The sequence below is a fragment of the Eptatretus burgeri genome, chromosome 2 (genome assembly GCF_056783735.1).
Source record: "Eptatretus burgeri isolate ZD-2024b chromosome 2, Ebu_testis_v1, whole genome shotgun sequence".
NCBI classification, from domain to species: domain Eukaryota; kingdom Metazoa; phylum Chordata; class Myxini; order Myxiniformes; family Myxinidae; genus Eptatretus; species Eptatretus burgeri.
In genome coordinates, this window is record NC_140962.1 from 80629167 (window position 1) to 80656347 (window position 27181).

General features: G+C 44.2%; 1 protein-coding gene across 1 annotated transcript in view; it reads right to left on the bottom strand.

Moving 5' to 3' along the window:
- IQCB1 (IQ motif containing B1) overlaps nucleotides 1-27181 on the bottom strand; it is a 122669-nt gene that overhangs the window by 27629 nt on the left and 67859 nt on the right. Inside the window, exon 3 of the mRNA XM_085870015.1 lies at nucleotides 24386-24467. The gene's annotated coding sequence lies outside the window, so the exon portion shown is untranslated. The remainder of the gene's footprint in view (nucleotides 1-24385; nucleotides 24468-27181) is intronic.

The following is a 27181-nucleotide window of genomic DNA, read 5'->3' on the forward strand; positions in this document are numbered from 1 at the left end:
TTATCTGTACTAATGCCTGGCTTGATTCCCGCAAACAATAATTCAAACAGCTTGCCTAGTTTCGGAGATAACGGTATAGGCTATTTCCATTAGCGGCGATATTATTACGTCAACTTTTTTTCGAGGAAGAATTTCCAAAATCGGAGATGGTTACTGCCTGCGATTGGGCTTTCTGTATATACATGGCAAGTTTCACGAAGATCCGATGAAAACTCTGGGTTGTGAAACAAAAAATGTCAAAAAATAGGAATGACGTCATAAAAATTGATTTGACATCGTGATGCATCATATGTGCGGTAATTAGTCTCTGCTCATGCCCTGTTCGATTCCCGCAAACAGAATTCAAAAAGCTTGCCTAGTTTCGGAGATAATTTTTTCGGCGATTTCCATTCGCGGAGATATTTTGACATCATAACTTTTTTTCCTCGGAGGAATTTCCAAAATCGGAGATAGTTGCTGTCTGTGCAGGGTATTTTTACATATCCATGCCAAGTTTCAGGAAGTTTAGATGAAAACTGTAGGCTGTGAAACAAAAAAGTCCACAAGAAGAAAATGAAGAACAACAACGTGAGTAAGACTTAGAGATCCTCCACAAGGATCTAAAAATAAATAAAAAGTTCCAGTGGGTGTTCCTCCGCCCACAAGGGGCATGGGATACCCCTCATACAAAAGACACAACTAGACCATGATATCTAGCTTGTGTCCAAGTTTCATCAAGATCACATCATACGTCACGGAACTATGCTCTGGAGAGTCACAAACAGACACACAGACACAACCAAAGTAGTTGTCACTGCTGGCACCCACGAACCAATTGTCGTAGATGATGCCAGTGAAAAAATATTATACAACAATGAGTACGGGTGTAACAAGAGTTGATGTTGGTCCTGCTTTGTAGTTTTACCTGTTGGTGGATCATCACTCGACAGTGTAACTTGATTGATATTTCATCAGTACAAGTTCAATTAGAAAGCATCTCAAAATGCAAAGCCCGTCCATGTCAGCTTTGGACTCGAACCAAATTTGACCAAAGGGACAGTTATAAAATAAATAAAAAAACATTGTACATTTTATTAATTCGTGTTCTCAACAATCTCATAATAAAGGCTTGTTGAAGAGTTCATGACAAAAGTTCAATCGGTAAAAAAAAGTTATGCCTGGACAATACACACTGAATCTCAATGGAGAAAACAAGGATTTCGAGTGAAACAAATATGGCTGGTAAACCACTTCACCGATGACGTCATCCTCAATCCTTTATTCCCCCATTGTGAGTAGAATGAGGTGTGCCAAGTTTCACATATTTCCAATCAGTGGTTTCGTTTGAGAGATGTTTTAATTTTTAGCATTTAATCTAAGATGGCTGCCATATCATGTGACCAATGACGTCATAATCATTAAAATGTTCTCCATGGGGGGGGGGGGAGGGTGCTCCTACCCTGAAAATTGTCAATTGGAAAAGTGGTTGCTGAGGAAAAAAAATAATGAATATTTAAAAACAAAATTATTAATTTGTATTCTCCATATTCTCATAATTCAGCTTTGTTAAAAATTTGATCACAAAAGCTCAAATGATTTAAAAAAAAAAAAAAAGTTACGGCCCAGACAGACACAGACGCGCACGTGGGTGATTGCAAAACCCTGTCTTCAGCCACTTACTTGCGAGATCATCCTCCACCACTCCTCCGATCGTCTTTTCCTCAGGATACGTTTGCCTTACCTGCGCTGTTCAAAATCTCCCGGACTAACGACAAAAAAAAAAAAAAACACTTCTCGCAATACTTCAAATAGAGAAATACAAACAAAGGAGCAAGTTCAATTTGTCGTCTTTGCACCTGCTATTCAAAGCAAAAAAGTCTGTTGGATAAAATGTGTCCCCCCCACCCCCCCCCAAAAAAGACGTTTATGAGTTTGAAAGTATTAAAAATAGAAACAAAAATCCCTCCTTTCTCTCCCCATTTTGGACATGATCATGCACACAAGTGCAATGACACGAATGAGGACAACCCCAGACACATGTTCCATCCCAGTACCAATTATACTTTCCATCAATCAGTGCATCACATGGCAAGCACGTCAAGATTTCGTTAGCCCAATTAAGCGATGACGATATCATAAGGAGTTTCAAAATTTTGCACTTTTATTAAAATGGGCTCATGTACATGCAAAGATCATTTTTAAATTACATCAAAACTTCCATCAGATTACAATGAGCTTGCATTGTAACGAATATCAGCCGAGTAATTTCAACAAGACTCCAATGAGCCACATACTACGTATGGTTATAATCAACAGCTTGACCAGGATTTCGATACCAAGTCGATTTCACCAACTTCCGGAGACATTCACGAATCATTTTGTTGCAGTTAATCCAGTGTGATTGTACAAGGATGTCAAAGCAGAGGAGTAGAAGCAGCGTCTGAGGTTGTCATCCAATGGATCGGTGTGGAATTCAGTCTCAGAGCACAAAGTGCAAACATCTGGGTCAACGAAACACGGGAATGACCCATAAACACGTGTGTGACAAAAACCACCTCAAGAACCTAATAAGACAAACCAAGGTTTCATATGAGGAAGTGTTTGTGCCAATAAGCATGGCCATGTCACACACCGCCCCTCGAGGAAAGAGGTTCCGCAGTTCGACTCAGGGTGATGGCGTGTTTTCCTTTGCTTCGTTCACTGCATTCTCAAGGTCTTCCAAGAAATGTTCTTGAGACACAGAATATATTGTATAGCCATCTGAAGCAATGGTAAAGAAACAAATGTGATCAAGGAATTATTGATGTGCCATGCTCTGTACGGGGCGTCAGGTCTTAGGTTACAATCTCGGACTGGTCACTACTCTCACAGGGAAAGTCAGGGAGGGAATATGGAATTTGATCATGGTGCAGACGATAGATCACCTACTCTTCGCGAAGGACACCATGGGATGTTTAACGTCCACCAACTAATGTCAGCAGATGGGGCACCAGTTTAATGCCCATCTGAGGGACAGCACGCACATTGATGAATCACCCTGCCTGTGAAACACCAGGATGACAGTTTATAGCTGGGTCGGGATTCAAACCCAGGACAGACAGCTCAAGTACTGCAGGCCATCCTGCCAGTCCTACATTACATTAGCAAGCAGTGCTTTCAAACAAAGTTACACCAGAAGAACACCGGCTAATCAAACCCAAGCACACCACAGCCCGGAGATCTACGAACAATTTAATCACATTTTCTTGGCACTGAAACTGACTGGGCCACAAAAAGGAAACGCGACTTGCATTCTCGATTTGTGATGAAGATTCTTGACTCGACTACTGCTCTATTCTTAGACTGTGTTTCTACGTGCCTGTGTTCAGCATTGTCGATTCTCCTCCACTCTCACAATGGAGGAAGAAAGGTCCGAAAAGTCTTGTGTCCAAAACCCATCACTTTCTGTACCCACCTTACCCAGTCGCACCCAAGTGTCCCTGGACTCTGTATCCTTTTCTCCTGACAAGGTGGAGAGCTTGCTGTCAAACCTCGACTCAGATTCTGCAACCGGTCCAGACGGCATCAGCTCACGTGTCCTCAAAACCTGCTCCTCTGTTCTTGCTCACCCTCTCTCTGTTCCATTCATCCTCTCATTTGCTCAAGGTCATCTGCCATCTGCTTGGAAATCAGCAAACATTACCGCCCTGTATAAAAAAGGTGCAAAAACAGATCCCTGTAACTACAGACCAATCAGCCTTCTCCCAATCATCAGCAAGGTTATGAAATCCATCATCGCTTCAGACATGAAATCCTTCCTCTTCTCCAATGACTTGATTTCCGATCATCAATTTGGTTTCAGACCAGGTGACTCCACCCTGGATATGCTGCTTCTGCTCTCCCATCAATGGATGGAGGTCCTCAATGCCAGACATAAAATCAGAGCCGTATCCCTGGACATATCACGTGCTTTTGACAGTCTGGCACCGTGCCCTGCTCACTCTCTTCCTATGGTATCCAAAGCCATCTCCACTCACGGCTCACAGACTTCCTCTCCTGTCACAGTCATCGTGTGGCCCTAAATGGAGTTCTTTCATCCCCTCTTCCTGTGCAGGCTGGAGTTCCTCAAGGTAGCGTTCTTGGCCCTGTTCTTTTTCTGGTTTGTGTCAATCTCTCCGACTCTCTAGAAAATCCTCTTTATCTCTTTGCTGATGACTCCACCCTCTGCCGTACCATCTGTCATCCCTCAGACCGGCAAGGAGCAGCTTCTTCGCTCATTGCAGATCTCGGTAAAATCACAAACTGGTCCAACACGTGGAACATGTCTTTCAATCCTGACAAATCTCACACCCTCACTACATCTTTCCTAAAAGGACCATTTGGAACCCCCCCCCCCGCCCCCAATCTACTTTCTCAACAATCCTCTGTAAGAAGTCCTTTCATTCAAGCTACTGGGTCTCAGTATCTGCCATGATCATTACTGGGAAAGCCAAATTTCCAACCTGGCCTCCAAGCCAGTCGCCGACTGGGAATCCGCCGTACAAAGTCCTTCCTCGGCCCCCCTGAGCTCCTAACCACATACAAAGCTTTCGTCCGCAGCCTGATGGAGTACTGCGCTCCCCTCTGAGCTGGTGCTCCTGCCTCTCACCTTTCTTGGCTTTACGCTGTGGATACCAAGGCATTTCGGATCATTGGCATCTCTCACGATGAGGCGGAGTCTTTGGGCCTCTCACTTTCTCACCGCAGGCAGGTCGGTGGTCTTTATGTCTTCTCCAGCCTCCTCTACAGTCTCGCCCCTCCCCCATGCTCTGTCTGCGATATGTCCCCCCCCCCCCATATTTCCGTAGGGCGCTCAAGGTCCCCCAGCAACCCCCTTCTGGTAAAACTACCAAAATCACGAATCACTACTCACCTTCACTCTTTCATTCCTCTGTTTCCCCACCTTTGGAATAAACTCCCACACTCTCTTCAATCCCATTCTTCCCTGCAAGTCTTCAAAACAGCTGTTCACCAACACCTATCATCCCCCATCCAAATCCTCGATCTTTTCTACCCCCGTTAATCCACCCCAAACCCACCTCCTTCAAATTCCCTGCTTTCCTTCCTGAAAGTCCCTGTCGTGTACATCTTGTATTCTCAGTGTTCCCCACCCCATCCCTATCCCTTCCACAGATCTCTAATGTCTCTGTTCCCCACCGTTTTGTCCTTCCCACTCCCACCCCTCTTGTCTCATGCCCCCTTGCTGTGTGTTGTGTGTTCGCTCTCACACGAGCCTCGACAAGGTATACAAAAAAAAATACGGGGCTACTCAAGGTGGTGTACATCTCAGTGTGGCTGCAGACAAGATGGTGGAAGAGTGGGAGGAAACTTGGCATTAATCGTTTTGTTTTCATGATGGACAACATTTAGGGGGAGGGAGATGTGAAGGATATCATGTCAATAAAAAAGTGAAACAGAAAGACATAAAATAGAGGAAAATTTAAAAAAAAATAAGGGGGAAAGCAGGCACGCTGAACTCGCGGGAAGGGAGGAACGCTCCACTCGCGGGAAGGGAGGAACGCTCCACTCGCGGGAAGGGAGGAACGCTCCACTCGCGGGAAGGGAGGAACGCTCCACTCGCGGGAAGGGAGGAACGCTCCACTCGCGGGAAGGGAGGAACGCTCCACTCGCGGGAACGGAGGAACGCTCCACTCGCGGGAAGGGAGGCACGCTCCACTCGCGGGAAGGGAGGAACGCTCCACTCGCGGGAAGGGAGGAACGCTCCACTCGCGGGAAGGGAGGAACGCTCCACTCGCGGGAAGGGAGGAACGCTCCACTCGCGGGAAGGGAGGAACGCTCCACTCGCGGGAAGGGAGGCACGCTCCACTCGCGGGAAGGGAGGAACGCTCCACTCGCGGGAAGGGAGGAACGCTCCACTCGCGGGAAGGGAGGCACGCTCCACTCGCGGGAAGGGAGGAACGCTCCACTCGCGGGAAGGGAGGATCGCTCCACTCGCGGGAAGGGAGGCACGTTGCACTCGCGGGAAGGGAGGCACGTTGCACTCGCGGGAAGGGAGGAACGCTCCACTCGCGGGAAGGGAGGAACGCTCCACTCGCGGGAAGGGAGGAACGCTCCACTCGCGGGAAGGGAGGCACGCTCCACTCGCGGGAAGGGAGGAACGCTCCACTCGCGGGAACGGAGGAACGCTCCACTCGCGGGGGGAGAAGACACGGTGCATTCGGAGAATGATCTTAGACATAAGTGAAGCCGGAAGTCCAGATAGTAACTAATCACGTGTAATAGTAACTAATCACGTGTAAGGATACAAACTCCGAGGACGAACCCCGTGAGTAAGACTCCGACTCGCACGTTCTTCCCCAGAAGACGACGCGTTTGCTGCTGTAACAGCTGGGATTTCACGGGGTCGCTGTGCCCCTCAGTCGAGGACCCACGAACATCATTAGTCGTTGGTTTTGGCCCGGAATCACCTCGACTCTCGTCCGCCATGGTGCGAACATGAAATATCTCAGAAATATTCTCGACTCCTCACAGGAAATGAAATCGTGTTTTTATTCCTCGACGCACTTATGTGTTTAACCCAAACTTCTCCACTAAATACAGCGGTCCCACAATTCGAATTAACCTTATCAAGCTTAATCCAACTTAGAGACCACTGCCACCAACCTTACCGTCATGATCGCCATATACTGCACGGAAATACAAACGAAGTTAAAACGTCTAAACGTGCATTGTAATGATAACACGATGTCGGTCTGATTTATTCCAAATATTTCACATCATGTATAAAAAAAATAAATAAAAGGTTGTTGAAATAAAAATTGGTATTTCCTCGAAATGTTTCATTAATTTCACACTTGTTCCCAACATCAGGGAGAGGACGTGTTCCGTTAGCAAGCTGGTCGGTTACCGCTCGTCAAGCGGCTTGCTCGTTTCAAAGAATTCCAACAACTCAACGGAACGGAATGCTCGGCAACATCAACATGGCGCCCGCCGATGTATACATGACCATCGTGGTACTCGAACAAATTCACATTCATTTAACCGTTTTGTCACAAGTTCCCCCAAACGAATTAGCAGTGGCTCCAGAAAGTAAGGAAGGGGGAAAGAAAAATAAATAAATGGGGGATCAGGAGAATTCGGGATCAGTACTCGGACCATAAACAGTCATTATTTACATCAACCATTTGGATCATGGGGTGAAGAGTAAGATTTCCAAATTTGCACAGATGACAAAGCTTGGGGGTGAAGTGGATAGCAAGGTGGGGGGTGGTGATCAGATTCAGGAAAGTATTGATACTTGTATCGATTGGGAATAAGATTGGCAGATGGAGTTGAACCTGAGTGAGTGTAAGGTGTTGGGGATGGGAAAGAACAATGAAAATCGAGATTACAGGATGTAAGGGGTAATTTTGGAGCGTGTCACACAGGAGAACGATCTGGGGGTGGTAATAGATATGGGAGGTAAGCAGGCAGCACAATGCCAGGCAGGTACAGGTAGATCAAATAGGGTTTTGGGTTTTATTCGGAGGGGGATCAATTATAAATCAAGAGGTGGTGTGAACATTGTACATGGAATTTAGTGAGGGTCACATCTGGAATATTGTGTGCAGTTCTGGTCACCACAATTAAGGAAAGACATAGATGCCATAGAGAGGGTTCAGCGCAGGGGGACAACATTGATTCCGGGCCGATCGAGACTCAGCTATGAGGAGCAGCTGAAGGAGACGGGGCTTTATACACGAGAAAGGAGGCGGTTATGAGGAGACACTCAGAGAGTAGTTAATGCATGGAATGGTCTCCCTGGCAAGGTCGTGGCAGCAGAAACAGCAGATAAGTTTAAATTAGAATTAGGTAGGTACCTGGAAGTTATGGAGACAGAAGGGTATGGGAATGTTGATGAGACTTTTAAGTAGTTTGAGCATTGATGGGTGATTGTGCACATGTGTACAGAGTGCTGTTGGTGGGGGTCTCGTCACGGAATGTTGTGTGGTTGATGTGTGTTTTTTAACCAAGCCCATGCCCCCTCCTCTGGGGGAAAAAAAAAAAAATGCAAAAACTACAAAAACGACCACAAAAAAATACTTCATTAACAAGCTCAAATGAGCTAAGATCCTCATCCTCTTAATGATGACGTCATAAAAGGAATATGACGTCATTGTGAAGTATCAGGTTTGCGATAAATTATCTCTGCTAATGCCCTGTTCGATTCCCACAAACAGAATTCAAAAAGCTTGCCAAGTTTCGGAGATAATTTTTTAGGCGATTTCCATTAGCGGAGATATTTTGACGTCATAACTTTTTTCTCGGAGGAATTTTCAAAATCGGAGATGGTTACTGTCTGCGCAGGGTATTTTTACAGATATATGCCAAGTTTCAGGAAGTTTAGATGAAAACTGTAGGCTGTGAAACAAAAAAGTCCACAAGAAGGAGATGAAGAACAACAATGCAAGACTTCGAGATCCTCCACGAGGATCTAAAAATTTATATATTTTTGCATTTTCTTCTTTGGATCTTGTGTTGATAAATTTGTGTGGTGCTGATGGGGCACAGGCATGATGGGCTGAATGGCCTCAACCTGTGTCTAATTTCTTTGTGTCTCCTTGTGAGAATCCCCCTCCCAAGCTTATTCATGGACCTACCACTGTGAATTCCTTTTTTTTTGGGGGGGGGGCTATAATGTTTGTATTTTAACGAATTATGATTTAAAGTATAAGTAACAATAAAAGTATGATCTGCACATTTCAATGACTTCTGTGACAGGATATGCGAGCAATATTGCCACCAATAGTTTTGAATCTGACTGTTGTGGCCGTTTTTGGATGCATTCAGTCATCAAACAGATTGCTTACCGCTTGCCAAGCTTGCCACTGATTATGTCGGTTATAAAATGATATGCACCACTTGAAACAGAGTGTGGCAGCTCAAGAGAATGTGTCCATGCCTTTTATCCTCGTCGTCCTGATCTCCTTCTCTTTCAGTTCTCAAACACCTTGCCTTATTCCTCATGTGGTGTTATTGGTGCTGTTGTTGTGACTTAACACAGGAAATTTAACAGCTCATATAACCTTGCCAAAGCACAATGAAACGTTATACTGATCCGTAACACTATCTAATTCCAATTTAAATCTATTTCTTCTTTCTGTTGCCACTACCTTTCCAGGGAGACCATTCCTTGCATTAATTACTCTCCAAGTGAAAGACCCTTCCCTGCCTTACTACCATCTTAACACTCCTCTTCGCTACTCTCAGGCTATGGCCTCTGGTCCCATCACTGTCTATTCTGCTGAAAAACTCTTCTGTATTCATTATATTTATACCCTTCATTATCTTAAACTTCTTTAATCTCTATCATATCCCCTCGTAACCACCTCCTTTTAGTGTGTAAGGCATTGTCTCCTTCAGCCGGTCCTCATAGTTGAGTCGAGCTCGGCCCGGAATCAATTGCGTAGCCCTGCACTAAACTCTCTCGATGGCAGCTATCTCCTTCCTGAGATGTGGTGACCAAAGCTGCACACCTTATTCTGGATGTGACCCTCACTAAATTCCTATATAATGTTAAAACCACCCCTTTTGATATGTAATTGATCCCCCTCCGAATACAACCTAAAACCATATTTGCTTTACCTATAGCTGCCTGGTACTGTGCTGCTTGCTTAACTCCCGTATCTATTACCAACCCCAGATACTTCTGTGTAACACACGACAACATTGCCCCTTGTATCATGTAATCTCCATTTGTAGTTCACCTGCACTTTAGACAGGTGGGTTTATGTGATTGAGCAGTGACCGTAGGTGAGTAAGTCAGTCAGTCAGTCAGTCTGTAAACACTTAAATCATTATTGCTTGAACCAAACACACGATTCTGATGAAACTTTGCCACAGGCTTCATATCTGATGCTAAACGAAGGTGTATTGACTGCATCAAAATATGCACTCATTAAGAGGGTCTATGAGAGGGGGGGGGTTGACCCCCCAAAATATGTATTTGCTCTGTTCTCCGAAACTACATACACAATTTTGATGAAACTCGACCACAACCTTCATCACCCATGATGTACTAAAGTTTGTTCACGGCATTAAAAAAAAAAAATCAGGGTGTAGGGTGGTCTGTCGGGGATTTGAGCCCCCCAAAATAGGTATTTGCTCTTTTCTATGAAACTACACACACAATTTCAACGAAACTTGACCACAACCTTTAACACACATGATGTGACAACATTTGTTCACAGCATTAAAAAAAAAAAAAAAAATCAGAGTCTAAGGAGGGCTGTGGGGAGTTTTAGTAACTATTGCTCCTGAACCCGGTGAGCTTCAGGATGCGTGATCCTATTTTTATTATTCTTACCCATCCCTAGCACCTTACTTGTTTATCACCTGTCAATCATCTGCCCAATCCATTAATGGAAACAGACTTTCCTAAATCTGATCACCTCTCCCCCCCCTCCCCACCTCTGCACTGTCGAGCATACCCCCAAGTTTAGTGTCAGTTGTAAATTTAGAAAGCTGACTCTTCACCCCACTATCCAAATCCGTTCACGTCAGGTATGGGAGCAAGCACTGGAGCAGCGCGTCGCTGCGTCCACTTTCTGCCGACCTGGCCCATCTCCATCTCCCTGAGATGCCGATAAACCTGCTGCAACCACGAGGCATGTGGTTTGCCCATTGACCTCCTCCACTCACGAGGCTCCCTTTGTGAGAGAATCTGGTGAGCAGGAACAGCGTCAGGAAAACGAGCCACATGACCATACAACCACAGCTCATGCTCACGGACTATACTAGAAACAAATCTCATTTGAGTCTCTCTCAGCAACCACTTGTTGGACACAAAATCTAACCAGCGAGAGCCAAGGATTCTCTGAAGAGACCTGGTTCCGAAGGAATTGAGTCTCCATCTCAGATTCCTGTACAGATTCAGAGTCTGGAAGCACCAAACACCAACACTGGAAGCACCAAGGACCTGACGACTTGGACTTTCATCCTCATGCACAGATACCGACAACACCACAGCCCATGATCCAGTGAATCCATGACTCCCTAGGCTCGACCCAGATGTCTATTGACCTCTGGCTTGCAGCCAGCAGAGACACGAATATCACTGCCAAGGGAAGTTAATTTCTCCGTGACCTCAACATCCTCACCACAAATAGGTACAGACAAGATGTCAATGAAAGCCTGGATCTTAGTTTTGACCCAGGAAACCCATAATCCCAGTGGCTCCAACTCCTCATTTAGTGCCTTGAGGGCCCCCACAAGGAATTCAGCATCTCTGCAAAGATGATTGAATCATCTGTAAAATCAAGGTCAGAGATCTTGACATTCCCAAACAATGCACTGCAGCTTGATCTCTCCGACATCCTCCCCAGAAGCCAGTCCATTCAGGTGCTGAAATGTTTGGGGGCCAGTACACACCCCTGAGGAACCCCAGTAATAACTGGAAATAAGTCGGAGATGGTATCACCCATCTCACAGCACTCTCAGTACCAGAGTAAAGTTCAGACATCAGATCGATCATTTTTGGTGGCCCTCCACGAAGACCAAGAATCCTCCAGAGTGCACCCCGATTCACTGAATCAAGCGCTTTGCGGAGATCAACATAGGCTGCAAGCAGCCCCTGCCGAAACTCTCGTCTGAGTTTAGTGAGGACCTGAAGAGCAAGGATACGGTCAATCGTTAACCTCTTTGGTGTAAAGCCTGACTGCTCTGGACGCTGGTGCTCAAGCGGATGGTGGCGAACCCCATCAATAATTATCCGAGCAAAGACCTTGCACAACACTGAGAGCAGCATCACCCCCTCAGTAGTTGTTGCAGTCCTGGCGATCACCCTTCCCTTTTTGGAAAATAGTTGATGTAAATTATGAATAATAATAATTGTCCCAGAACTGAACTCTGAGATCTCTAATAATGGTCCACTTACATCTTCCCAGCTAGACATCCACCCACTCACAAACACTCTTTGCTTCCTATCACGAATCCAGTTTCCAATCGAGTTAGCTATCCACTAGCTACTCCACAAGCAACCTTCAATAACAACCTCCGATGTGGTACCTTATCAAATGCCTTCTTAAAGTCTCGATATACTATGTCCACTGCCTTTCCCTCATCCACCCAATCAGACACTCCTTCATAGAACTCTAAAATATTTCTTAAACAGGAACTACCTTTGGTAAACCCATGAACTTCTACCTTTAATCAGTTTGTATTTATTTAAATGGTTCTTCATCCGGTCCTTAATTAATGTCTCCAACACCTTCCCCACAACTGAAGTCAAACTAACAGGTCTATAGTTTCCCCCAATTCTTCTCTGGGTCCTGGAAATGGAAATATTAAAAATATCTTCCATTTTTATACATATTGTATAGATAGCCTCTTCTGAACATATGAGCAGATAATACAGATCATATTAATTGATTTGATTCCCTGATTTAGCAATGAATAGATCAGGAGCTAAATTTACAACAGAGGGCACTGTTTACCTATCCATAACAACTTGCCCCACCTATCCTGACACCGGCATTTTGCCCCCCACGTTACTCTATAATGTTGGACTTTCATGGCTTGTTTCACAGCCAGGTGACTGCATCACAAGTCGACCATTGACATGCTGAATATTTTCTCCACAATGAGAAAGGAAGAATTCCATGACAACTCAAAATTCCTAATTTCCAATTGTAATAAATCCTCATCATGCCCTTGCTGGCCAAATAGTCCGTACAGCTTAAATTTGTAATTTTGCATATAATGAAAGTTAGGCTGTGATTTAATGAAAAAGAAGAATTTTTTATTATGTCATTTTCCATTAAAAAGCGAAAAATGTTGTCAAAAAAAAAACAAAGACTGCGGTATTCATTAGAATATGTTTCAGTAATGTCAGCCATTGACGAAGCTGGGTCGAGATTCAACCCAAAGCTAGACAGGTCAGAGGTGAGTGTGCGCACCTCTCGGCTATCCTGGCAGCCACATTATAAAGACGATAACGCTTTATTCCATGTAATGGATCTGTGCATGTGCTGGTTTAAAAATACATGTCTTGCATGAAAATGGAGTGGCCTTACCTGTGAGAGTAGTTATCTACAATTACCTTTCTGTCTGCTCATGGACTAACGCGTCACGTAGCACAAGAAATTGCAATGGCATCGTATGGACATGTACTTTCTATTGATAATTATGTGGACTTCATTCCTTTGTGCAAAGCATATTCCTTGTTGAAGGTGACTTTGCAGTAACGCTAAAATGAGGAACCCTGAAAACGAACCAGGTGAGTGTCATATGAATGTGTGGACTGGTGGAAGGGGGTGGGCGTGGGGTGGGATGGGAATCGGTACAGGGTGAGGACAAATTGAAAAGAAAGATTGAGAAAATATCAAGAGATGATAATGAAGAGAAGGCAGGGTTTGGAATTCGAGGAGTGTAACAGGAAGAATTTGGTGACTTGATGGAAGAGAAAGAGGTTGAGAGGAGAAAAGAGGAATGATAACCAAAAATGGGGGGAAGTGTAATGTATAGAACATATCGAAGTAGGTGGGGGGAATAGAAGAAGTGTCAGGGTTTAGAGATTTCACCTTATCTTATTACATGTCATTCCCAAATATCTGAGAGTACAATGTCTATTAGGCAACTACTTCGAGTTACTACTACTGCTACTACTTTTACTATCCCTTAATGGCCCCGGATAGTCTAACCTTCTTGTGCTGTTGGCCAAGGGAGAGATTTTTCACCCAAGTTTTTCACGAACAGGCTGACAAGGCCTCACGTTTGACTGGAGCCGATTTGGGTTGAAATTTGTAATTTGTTCAGGGTGCCGGCAATAAATCGACAACTCTCCACAAAATACGCCTTCAGATATTTGATGTCCAAAAGCTAGTGCTCGCAGACAGGACACCCAGCTTAACTTATTTTTGATGGACGGTGCAGTTTGTCATGCAACGCAATATCTGTGAATCGTGTCAGTCCTGGTAATACAGTTTAAGGGAAGTGAATCTTCAAATATTGTTACGATTATTTTTACCTCCACCACCGGAGGTGAAGGAGGTTATGTTTTCACCCCTCTGTCTGTTTCTTTGTGTGCACGATATCTCAAAAAGTTGTGGACGGATTCGGATGAAACTTGGTGGACAGTTTGAGGGTGTGGCAAGGATAAATTGATTCGATTTTGGTGAAAATCTGAATCCGGATCTGGATAAAAGGATTATTTAATTTTTTAAGTGATTCTTCACCATTGAGAGATGGGGCCAAAATCGATATAGTATTGTATAGCATGATATTTCAAAAATGTATTGGGCCCGAAATGTCATGGATCATGGATAGCGGGGTGGAGGTTTGTGCTCTACCGAATGCCCTTCTAGTTTTTTTTTTAACATAAAAGTTTTCTCATCGAGGTATGTTCATTGCCATAACTAGAATGGCATTTGGTAGAGCACAAAGTCTCGCTTCGCGCGCTCATTCCAAACAAAAATACTATCGTTAAATGAACACGCACTACTATTATGGCCCATATACCCATACCATCCATGCGCCCTATTATGTTACATGCATCGCTATTATCCATAACATTATTGATTACTAGCAAAGGTACCCGGCATTGCCAGGCAATGCCACCCCTCCATCCAGACTCCCACACCACACCCTTCCCTCTTCCTACCTTCTCCCACACCCTTCCTCCTCACACCAGACTCCCACCCCCTGCCTCCTCACACTAGACTCCCACCCCCTGCCTCCTCACACTAGACTCCCACCCCCTGCCTCCTCACACTAGACTCCCACCCCCTCCCTCCTCACACTAGACTCCAACCCCCTGCCTCCTCACACTAGACTCCCACCCCCTGCCTCCTCACACTAGACTCCCACCCCCTCCCTCCTCACACTAGACTCCCACCCCCTCCCTCCTCACACTAGACTCCCACCCCCTACCTCCTCACACTAGACTCCCACCCCCTCCCTCCTCAAACTAGACTCCCACCCCTCCCTCCTCACACTCGACTCCCACCCCCTCCCTCCTCACACTCGACTCCCACCCCCTCCCTCCTCACACTCGACTCCCACCCCCTCCCTCCTCACACCAGACTCCCATCCTCCTCCCTCCTCACACTAAACTCCCACCCCTCCCTCCTCACACTAGACTCCCACCCCCTCCCTCCTCACACTCGATTCCCACCCCCTCCCTCCTCACACTCGACTCCCACCCCCTCCCTCCTCACACTAGACTCCCATCCCCCTCCCTCCTCACACTAGACTCCCATCCCCCTCCCTCCTCACACTAGACTCCCACCCCTCCCTCCTCACACTAGACTCCCACCCCCTCCCTCCTCACACTAGTCTCCCACCCCCTCCCTCCTCACACTAGACTCCCACCCCTCCCTCCTCACACCCGACTCCCACCCCCTCCCTCCTCACACTCGACTCCCACCCCTCCCTCCTCACACTCGACTCCCACCCCTCCCTCCCTCACACTCGACTCCCACCCCTCCCTCCTCACACTCGACTCCCACCCCTCCCTCCTCACACTAGACTCCCACCCCCTCCTCACACTAGACTCCCACCTCACACTAGACTCCCACCCCCTCCCTCCTCACACTAGACTCCCACCCCCTCCCTCCTCACACTAGACTCCCACCCCCTCCCTCCTCACACTAGACTCCCACCCCCTCCCTTCTCACCCTTTCTCCTCCTTCCTCCCACCCCTCTCCCTCTGGCCTCACACAAATAAAATTACTTCACACTACGTAGCGAAATATAAGTATTCAATTAAAGTCAATGACGTCATACGCAGCGACACTTTAGAAAATTACTTTACACCACGTACTGTTTTAATGATTTTACACATTGGGCGACACGTCTCGCACGGAGACATCGTGACGATGTTACCAACTGCAACAGAACTGAAATGGGGCTCAAAATAGTGGAATAAAAATATTCAATCAAAGACAATGACGTCATACGTGGCGATGTCTTTTATATAATTATTTTACAGTTTGTTTGCCAATGAATTAACACTAACATAACACAGGTGAATCAACTGCTTACCTGGTACCTCGTCCACGTTGCTCACTTCACCTTACCACGTCACGCACTCAGACCGTACCTCATTGTAAAAAAGATGTGTGTGAACACTGAAGACGCTTTACTGGTCTCTCTTCCACCCATCGCAAGGAAATTCCACCTGACGCTTCACTGAATATGGAGAATGAGGGATCATCATCATCATCATCATCATCATCTTCTTCTTCTCAACATTCTTCTTCTTCTTCATCTCTTCTTCTTCTTCTCATCTTCTTCTTCCTCTCTCCTTTTTCAGAGTTGTGAGGTGCCCAGACACAACAGCAGTGAACGAAGGAGCCTTTATGTAATCGAAACAATGGCTTGCAAACAAACAACCAAGCAGCTTGTAAAGCTGTCGTGTAAAAAAAGAAAACTTGCACAACATTTTCAGCGGGTGAGGCGCAACCCCGTGCACCGCACGACACCGCGGGGCCCAACACAGGCGGATGGGGCTAATTCATGAACATTTTCAGATTTCACTCCAGATTTTGAAATATATTTAGTCCACGATATCCGATCCTCAAAGCTGAAATCATATTTCGATTCTATATTTAATTTGTCCGTGACAGTCCATCGTGGAAAATCGCATCATTTAATGCATAAAATTTCTCCAAGCTCCTGATTTGAAAATTATAGCACTTACAAAAGTGATGGATACAGCGATTTGTAGGTATGAAGATCAGGCATTCGATAAGATGAGTGCGGAAAGTGAAAAAATATATATATTTGAGTGCTTTATCGTGAAGAAACCATTGCGGCCTGTTCCAAGTCAAGGAATTTTTGAGCAGGCAGAACAAAATGGCGGCTTAATAACCCAGGGATGTAATAGTGGGCTGGAGAAGAAGATTTTTACATTTTAATTTTCAATCCAATATTGGTGACAGACCACATGACCGATGACGTCATAAATGTAATTCTTCACTCACATGGGGTTGGCAATCGATATACTACATGGCCAAAAGTATGCGGATACCCCTTCGAATTTGTGGATTTGACTATTTCAGCCACACCTATTGCTGACAGGTGTAAAAATCAAGCACACAGCTACGCAATCTCCCAAGATAAACATTGGCAGTAGAATGGGCCGTACTGAAGAGCTCAGTGACTTTCAACGTGGCACTGTCATCAGATGCCACCTTTTCAACAAGTCGGTTCATTAAATTTCTGCCCTGCAAGAGCTGCCTCAGTCAACTGTAGGTGCTGTTATTGTGAAGTGGAAATGTCTCGGAGCAACAACAGCTCACCCACAAAGTGGAAGGCCACACAAGCTCACAGAACGGGACCGCCGAGAGTTGAAGCGTGTAACATGGAAAAATCATCCATCGTCGTTTGCAACACTCATTACTGAGTTCCAAACTGACTCTGGAAGCAATGTCAGCACAAACACTGTTCATCGAGAGCTTCATGAAATGGGGTTTCACGGCTGAGCAGCCGCACACAAGCCTAAGATCACCATGCGCAATGCCAAGAGTCGGCTGGAGTGGTGTACAGCTCAACACCTTTGGACTCTGGAGCAGTGGAAACACGTTCTCTGGAGACTGGAGTGATGAATCACGCTTCACCATCTGGCTGTCTGACGGACAAATCTGGGTTTGGTGGATGCCAGGAGAACACTACCTGCCTGAATGCATCGTGCCAACTGTAAAGTTTGGTGGAGGAGGAATAATGGTCTGGGGCTGTTTTTCATGGTTCGGGCTGGGCCCCTTAGTTTCAGTGAAGGGAAATCTTAATACTACAGCATACAATGACATTCAAAACGATTCTGTACTTCCAACTTTGTGGCAACAGTTTGGGGAAGGCCCTTTCCTGTTTCAGCATGACAATGCCCCCGTGCACAGAGGGAGGTCCATACAGGAATGGTTTGTCGAGATCTGTGTGGAAGAACTTGACCAGCCTGCACAGAGTCCTGACCTCAACCCCATCGAACACCTTTGGGATGAATTGGGATGAATTGGAACGCCGACTAACCCAACATCATTGCCTGACCTCACTAATGCTCTTGTGGCGAAATGGAAGCAAATCCCCACAGCAATGTTTCAACATCTTGTGGAAAGCCTTCCCAGAAGAGTGGAAGCTGTTATAGCAGCAAAGGGGGACCGATTCCATATTAATGCCATGATTTTGGAATGAGATGTTGGATGAGCAGGTGTTCACATGTTGGACGAGCCATGCTGCTGTGTATATGAAGTTTCAGATTTTTCGTTAAGGCTTTAGATTCGATCAATTATGGCTGGAATACCACTTCACTGATGAGGTCTTCGTTATCACCCTATGTACCCCATGGGAAGTTCATGACATATGCCAAGTTTAAAAATTTTTCATTGAGTGGTTTCGGAGATGTCCAAATTTTTTCCTTGAATCCAATATTGCTGTCATACCATGTAACCTATAATGTCAGAGTTACCAATAAAATATTCTCCAGAGGGATTCCCTCCGATGTTTAAATTATCACATTGATCAGACAAGAAGTTGCAGAGAAAAAAACATTTTAAAGTGAAAAAATACAAATGTGGACAAACGGGAAGGCGTGCACGCACGCACACACGCACACACGCACACACGCACACACATACAAACGGGCTGGTGCATGCAAACTGAAGGGGTCTTGCAACCCCTTCAGGGCGAGACTAATAAAGAAGTCAACCCAAAGAGACTTGGAGAAAGGAAAATGTTGCATGCATATTCATTATTCATGCTTTAATTTGTACGTCTGTTCCAACAATTTTCGTTAATACAGATATGTAAACAAAAATGTTCAGGATAAAGGTCATTGGCCCCATTTTGCCTGCACCAGTTTTCCATCTTGGCACTCCCGCATACTAACCCAAAACAAAACGATTCAAACTTGGTTATTATTAATATTACATGTATATTCATTTAATTACAAATTAATTCTACCCCTTTTACTTTTTACCCATTATTCCAATCAAGCAATATAAACTAGAAGTCAATTAATACACAATATACTGTACTGAGAAAATGATTTGAGGACATAACTACTTACAAGGAGCTAAGTTAGGTCCTGTTGTGCTTTTATATTACAATGATGGAGATTAGAGTTAATGTATAACAGGAAGCTGGCATGTACCGACCTCAAAGGCACAAATTTCTTTGCACGGATTCATCATGATATTCTTATTGATTCCCCAAGATGATTAAAGGATTATATATATCAAGTATATATATATATATATATATATATATATATATATATATATATATATATATATATATAAAATATATATATATATATATATATATATATATATATATATATATATATTTTATATATATATATATATATATATATATATATATATATATATATATATCAATTATATATATATATATATATATATATATATATATATATATATCAATTATATATATACTTGGCGAGGGACGTCGAGGGACGAGTCTGTAAAAAGGGAAGGGGGTAGTGTTGTGGTTGACCAAATTCGCAAACCACCATTCAGGTCCCTTAGGTGAGATATCTCTGTAAGTATATGTGTAGTTAGGCCCAAACCCGTTGTTTCGAGGGAATAAATGTCATTCAGTCGGGCTGCGACTCTTCAGGATAGCCGTTTTTCTTTTACTATCTTTATTTTGGACCAGCCGCCATTACTACCACCACCAACCACGTCTCAACAGCCATCACAACAACCACCAACCACAACGCCGCTTCACAACAACAACCACCAACCGCAACGCCGCTTCACAACAACAACCACCAACCACAATGCCGCTTCACAACAACAACCACCAACCACAACGCCGCCTCACAACAACAACCACCAACCACAACGCTGCTTCACAACAACAGCCACGACCTTTACCGTCACAACTCGCCACCATCGCATCCACACCATCTCGCGCCACTCGTGGGCACCGATACTGGACTCGTGCAGGGCGCGCACCGAGCAGCGTATTCAGAGACATCACAGACTTTCCGAAGAAAAACGGATCAAAAACGACTCACGCCCACTTTTGTTCCGTCCAATCGGTGAGCGAGGGGCGATTTGGCCCCGCCTCCAGGGCGTTGGAGGGCGGTCGCTAAATGCAAATACATGGATCAAAAAGCATTCACGCCCACTTTTCCTCGGGCCAATGGGGAGCCAGTTAGAGAGGTGAAGGGTCGGAGGCAGAGGGTCAAGGGTGAAAGAGCGAAGCCACGGGGCTTATATAAACGGCTGCGTTCGTCAGTAAAGGCAGTTGTGCGGAGTTCAAGAGAGTCGTCGGTGGAGCTGGAAAGAAGTGAGAGAAGTCAAGAGTGAAGAGTTGGGACGAGCCAAGAGAGGAGACGGAGAGGGCGAGTAGACGGAGCTGTGGAGAGGTGACGGCGGCGAAGGCGGACGAGGGGGTGCTCGCTTCGGTGCCGGGAGCTGCACAGGGAGGCCAGCAACGCGACCGAGGTCGAGGAGGAGACGCTCGCCGCGGGACCCGAGACAGGGTGATATCCTCCTTCCCCCGAGCATCAGCAACCCCCTCCTGTTTCCCCCCGCGCTGAGATAGTGCGACAAAGGGGGCCCCCTTCCCACCCCCTACCAGACACTGTCCGCGAGGCCCGCGGAGTTGAGGCGCCACCGCCGCTCTGCGTCTCATCATCAGACGGTAGGCCCGACACGGTCTCGGCCCCAGGCCCGCCTCATCCTGGAGGGTGGTTCTTTTCTTTTGCTTTGGGTATACGTGTTGTCGGCGCCGTCTGTGAAGTAAAATTGTATAAGTGTTGCCGAGTGCTCGCGTAGTCGGTAATAGATCTGCATTGTTGCATTTGCTTTTTGTGCAATATTGTGTTTCTTCTTCTATTACATTTGCTTTTGGTGTAATTGTATATGTGTGCTTTCCGTTCATCGCGAAATAAATGTGCTTATTGTTGAACTGTTTTCCCGCTTCGCTTCGTCTTTTCTTTCATTGAATCTCCATCTTGCTTCACGTAAAGGGTTGGTCGTGGGCTAAAACGCCCGATAATTAATCGAACCGTCGAGGCCGACGAATAACACCGCTCGGTTATCCCGATAGTACGGAACGGGTCGCTTAAAGTGGCCCGTGTCCGAAGTCGACCTGCGGCGAGGTGCGATCGCCCGGTCTACCCTCCGTGTGGGTACTTAGGTAGGTCGAATTTGGCGAGCAACCCTATCCCACGCGGGGGCCGATTGGCACGATCGTGGTGAGACCGAAAGGTCCACCCGTGACTGGTTCCCGGCGTTAGTCCGAGAGGGTCACGACTGGATTGTCCGTCCGGTGGGCGACGTGCCGCGATTCGAGTTACGTGGCCGTTCGCACGCCGGCGGGCGCGAATCCGCAACAATATATATAGATATATATATATATATATATATATATATATATATATATATATATATATATATATATATATATATATATATATATATATATATATATATATATATATATATATATATATATCAAGTATATATATCAAGTATATATATATATATATATATATATATATATATATATATATATCAAGTATATATATCAAGTATATATATATATATATATATATATATATATATATATATATATATATATATATATATATCAAGTATATATATATATATATATATATATATATATATATATATATATCAAGTATATATATATATATATATATATATATATATATATATATATATATCAAGTATATATATATATATATATATATATATATATATATATATATATATATATCAAGTATATATATATATATATATATATATATATATATATATATATATCAAGTATATATATATATATATATATATATATATATATATATATATCAAGTATATATATATATATATATATATATCAAGTGTATATATATATATATATATATATATATATATATATATATATATATATATATATATATATATATATATATATATCAAGTGTATATATATATATATATATATATATATATATATATATATATATATATATATCAAGTGTATATATATATATATATATATATATATATATATATATATATATATATATATATATATATATATATATATCAAGTATATATATATATATATATATATATATATATATATATATATATATATATATATATATATATATATATATATATATATATATATATATATATATATATATATATATATATATCAAGAAACGCAAAAAAAAAAAAAATTCTCTAATAATTTTTTTTGGGGGGGTAACAATTTTTTTTGGGGGGGGGGGGTTGGGAATCACTTAAAACATGTTGAAATGCAAAAAAAATAAAAATTATCTAAAAAATTTTTTTTTGGGGGGGGGGGACCAAGGACAAAATTTAATGGCATGATCCTTGGACCATACCTAACCCCCCCACCAAGTTTCGTCGAAATCCGTCGAGGAGTTTTTCCGTAATACTGTTCACAAACAAACAAACAAACACACAAACACACAAACAAACAAACAAACAAACAAACAGAAAGGGGTGAAAACAGTAACCTCCGTCCATCTTCGAAGATGGTGGAGGTTAATAAAAACACTTATGCAATTCTACTTAAAGATGGTGCCACACACTCAGACCAAAATAAACCCAGATGTATGGCAAAGGACCCCCGCAGGCAGAGAGGGAGGTGAGCTGAGGTCGCAGTTCTTTCGGGTACTTGAACGTTGGAGGGAAGGGATGCTCCGTGGTGCGGCACCTGTCAATGGTCGTGCGGCTCGGTCCACCGCCGCACGCGTGGAGACTGTGTCTGCGAAGGAGCCCAGTTCGAGTAGAGCGGAATCTGATGCGGGGATCAGGGCTGCAGACAGGACCCAACGAGAGACCCGGTCAAGGTTGGGTCGAGGTCTTCCCAGCTCTCTCACACTCAAAACGAACGACCCCCAAAGAGCACAACCACTCTCCGACCTTCCTTCTTGCTTTCGCTACCAGCCGGCGAACTGTCTCACTCCAACGCTTCTCACTCCAACGCTCTTCGCTCTCAGAGTTGCTTCGTAATTTATAGATCTCCCTCAGCGAGGAGGGGCCTTGGTGAAGCTGACGTCACTGTCCGCCCTGATATATGTAGTATATACAGTATATATATATATACATACATAATGTCAGTGTGTGTCGGTCAGTCGATCAGTCGCCTCCATAACTCCAAAACCATGAAACCAAGCAGCCTGAAACTTTACATGCATATTTAGGGAACTCCAAGGAAGTGCATGAATGAAAATTGGGTGTTTGGATGATTAAAGCACCCCTTTTGAAGATAAAACAGCCTTTTTAACCACATTCTGTATCATGGTGCATCCTCAGTCACCTCCCTCTCCCTCGCTGGGGTCTGAATTCACCACCGTTTTTGGCCTGCTCAACAATGCCTTGACTTGGAAAGGGCCACAACATTTTCTTAACGATAAAGCGCTCAATTTTCTTTTTTCACTTTCCTCACTCATATCATCGAATGCCTGATCTACATACCTATGAATCGCTGTATAGATCGCTTTTGTAAGTGCTATCGTTTTCAAATTAGGAGCTTGGAGCGATTTCATGCATTATATGATACGATTTTCCTCGATCTACGGTACTCTCACGGAATAATTAAAGGATGTAATTGAAACATAATTTGAGTTTGGTGGATCGGATCATGGGGACGATATGACTCAAAATCTGGAGTGAAATCTGAAAATGTTAAGAAATCGGCGATGTTTAGTGTTTTCGCGGGTATGTCCCATTACCAATCAGCTTACTATCGCTTGCCAAGCCAGCAGTTCCTTATCAACCATTTCATTGGAATGCTTGCTTGAGTGCTTAAGCCACTTGGTGAGTGCTCCAGCTCGAATCAATAGCAGTATTACACACACAGTTTGTGTCCCGATCGGGAGGTACAGTCGGCGGTTGCTGCAAGGTAAGGGTACGTAGACAACACACAAGGACGTGGTACAAATGGATAGATTTTGATTTGTGAAGGGGACTCTCCATGGGTGTGTGTGCATGCCTGCGCGCTTGGTTACATGTATGCGGTGCGTGGGATTCGCGGACCGATTTTGCACCCCGGCCCATACTGCATGGTCCCGTGTTGTGTGGCGCCGTGGCAGAGTTGAGGCATCCGTCTGGGGAAGCATGTGCTCCAGCACGCGGAGAGCGGTCCTGCTGCGAGGCCGAAGCCATGCAGGACGTGCTGCACAGTGCAGGTGTGGATAAAGTTGAGCGTGCCGGTGAGAATCCGTGCACGTGTGCGAGCGAGTGAATTTGTACCACCCTCGTGTAGACGGCACACATAGTTGTGGTACAAATTGGAGGATTTGGTTTTGTAATGGGACTCTCCACGGGGGAGGGGGTGAGTGGGAGGGGGAAGGTGTGTTTACCTGTTTTTTAAAGTTTCTTCAATCATTTCGTTGGAGTGCTTTCTTGAGTGCTTACCCACTTGGTGAGCGCTTTTCAAGCTTCGATCTCAACAAGCTTCCATGGTGGTACCACTGCTCCGTTCTCCATTGGGATATCTCTAGTGTTAGAAAGGCAAAATAAATTAGAGGATGAGAAGGAGTTCAAGAGAGAATTGAAAAATGTTTTCAGTGGCTACAAAATACAAAGCAATTAATCCCTACACCACGGCAGGATAGCCGAGAAGAATGCACACTCACTCTAAGCTGTCGAGTCTGGGTTCAAATCTCAACCCAGCTATAAACTGTCATCCCGGTGTTTCCGAGTCAGGGTGATTCATCAATGTGTGTGCCGCCTCTCGGATGGACGTTAAATTCTATGTATTTTCAGCTCAGTGGTGTCCGCACGGGAAGAATGCAAATGGCATCTTCTGTCATTGAGCTGGCAAGCTGTGAGCAACAATTCACATTTATTGCCACATCCGATGCAATTTAAATGCTTTAATGGTGGCGAGGTGCTCCATTTGAAACTGTTTGTTCGATATACACGTCGCTTTTTGATTCCTATGGTCTGTAATATAAAGTTGTATTGGTGTTAAAGCCAGTGACCAATTGCAAATTAATAGTAGGATTAAAAAAAAAATTTTTTATTGGATCCGGATGTTCACAAAAAATCGAATCAATCAATTGTCGTCAAACACCCAACCTGTCCACCAAATGTCGTCCGAATTTGCCCACAACTTTTTGAGATATCCTACTCACAGACAGTCAGGCAGACAGGGGAGGGGTGAAAACATAACTTCTGTCCACCTTTGGTGGCGGAGGCAATTAGTTAAGAGATGACCAGGATGTAATGTGTGATTTGTAAATTTCAGTGGTTCTATAGGCTATAAAGTTAAGTGAAGGCAACACAGTGATTTCACAATCCTCTGAACAGTTGCATTTAAGAAGAGATCCAGAGAGAGAGAGAGAGAGACAGAGATCCAGAGAGAGAGAGAGAGAGAGAGACAGAGATCCAGAGAGAGATCCAGAGAGAGACAGAGATCCAGAGAGAGATCCAGAGAGAGATCCAGAGAGAGATCCAGAGAGAGATCCAGAGAGAGATCCAGAGAGAGATCCAGAGAGAGATCCAGAGAGAGATCCAGAGAGAGATCCAGAGAGAGATCCAGAGAGAGATCCAGAGAGAGATCCAGAGAGAGATCCAGAGAGAGATCCAGAGAGAGATCCAGAGAGAGAGAGAGAGAGAGAGAGAGAGAGAGAGAGAGAGAGAGAGAGAGAGAGAGAGAGTGTCAGTGTCACACCAAAGTCCTTTGGGTATTCCCATGCTGTAAAGAAAAATATGGTCGGTAAGACGTAAAATAACACCTTGAATAAAGGTAGCCATGAACTTTTCCAAATAAATTTTGAACTTTTACTTTTTGAGCCATGAACTTTTACAAGGACATATGCCCTTCATGCAACCAAAGAGGTACCAAAAACAGGTGATTCATTCAAAGCATGCGACTGTCAACTCAAAATGTTATGTGCACCGATGCCGTGCAAATAAGAGGGAAGTTGCAGGTAAGAAATGTTGTCACATTGACTTCACCAATTCCCTTCTTAACCCACTTCCCAGTACCCTTGTACATCACTCATCAGTTGGAACACCCACAACATCCAGCCACTCTTCTCCTGTGCCGCCACCTGTGCTGACAGACCACACAGTGTGGTCCACGCGGATCAACAAGGCACGGAGGTCGAGTGCTGAAGGCTTGGGGGTCGCTAAATGAGCCTTCCTTCCTACTACGTAACCTACTCCTTATAGCATCTGTCTCTCGTTATGCCTTCATGCTTCATTGCAGCCTGTACTTCAGCCAATCGTTGAGCTTCTGCCAAGAAGCACGACCATGGAACGCTGCCTGTGCAGCTGGGAATGAACAGGAGGGGAGGAACGCAGGGAGGATTTGTGGAGTGTGGGATGAAGGGAGTACAGGAGTTATACATGATACTTCTTCACCGGTAATTCTGGTTGATATCATCGAGATTGGTTATTGGTCATCACTTTGTGGTCATACCATAAACAACATTAAAACAACAAATTACAGCCTTGATTCCTTGAACAAATCTTATAAATCTGGCACGAGACCTCGTTTCAAATCGGCATCATCATCACATATCTACAACCATCGCCTTGTGTTCAGAACTCAACTCATTCTAAAGACTACATGTGTTTTGTTGTTTTTGTTTGTTTGTTTGTTTGTTTGTTTGTTTTGAACTGGGACAAGCTTGTAGATATGTGGAGCATAATTTTTTATCTCTCCAGGCTTAAATTAGAGTAAGTGTCATTCGTGAGACCAAATCAACCCAAACTTATCTAATATCCTTTCCTGTTCAGCTTAACTTAATTTATACGACTTATACAGGTTTTTTATTTTTATTAAGACAAGGACAAAGCGAATTGAAGAACTAAATAACAGGATGAATAGGTTATAAACAACATGGTAGGGCAGTGGGGAATATACCATGTGCATTGTACACTCCGCCATTAAAAAAATCAACATATGATTGTTGTTGATGCGATTAATTTCTGTGACATAATGGGAAACAGATAATCAGGTGTAAACTTCCAACAGAAAGAAGTACTGAACTGGGAAGACCAATCAGAGATTGCAGACCCTCGCCAGGGCTTGTTTTGTGTGGCAAATATATGGAAGGATTTACTCAATGAAAGGTCATTGCAAATGAAAGGTCCAAATGGTCTAATGGACAAAGGCCTGAAAAGATCTGAAGGTCGAATGGTCTGAAGGGGTCTAAATTGTCGACAGTGGCTCAGGTGTCTAAACGGTGTAATTTAAGG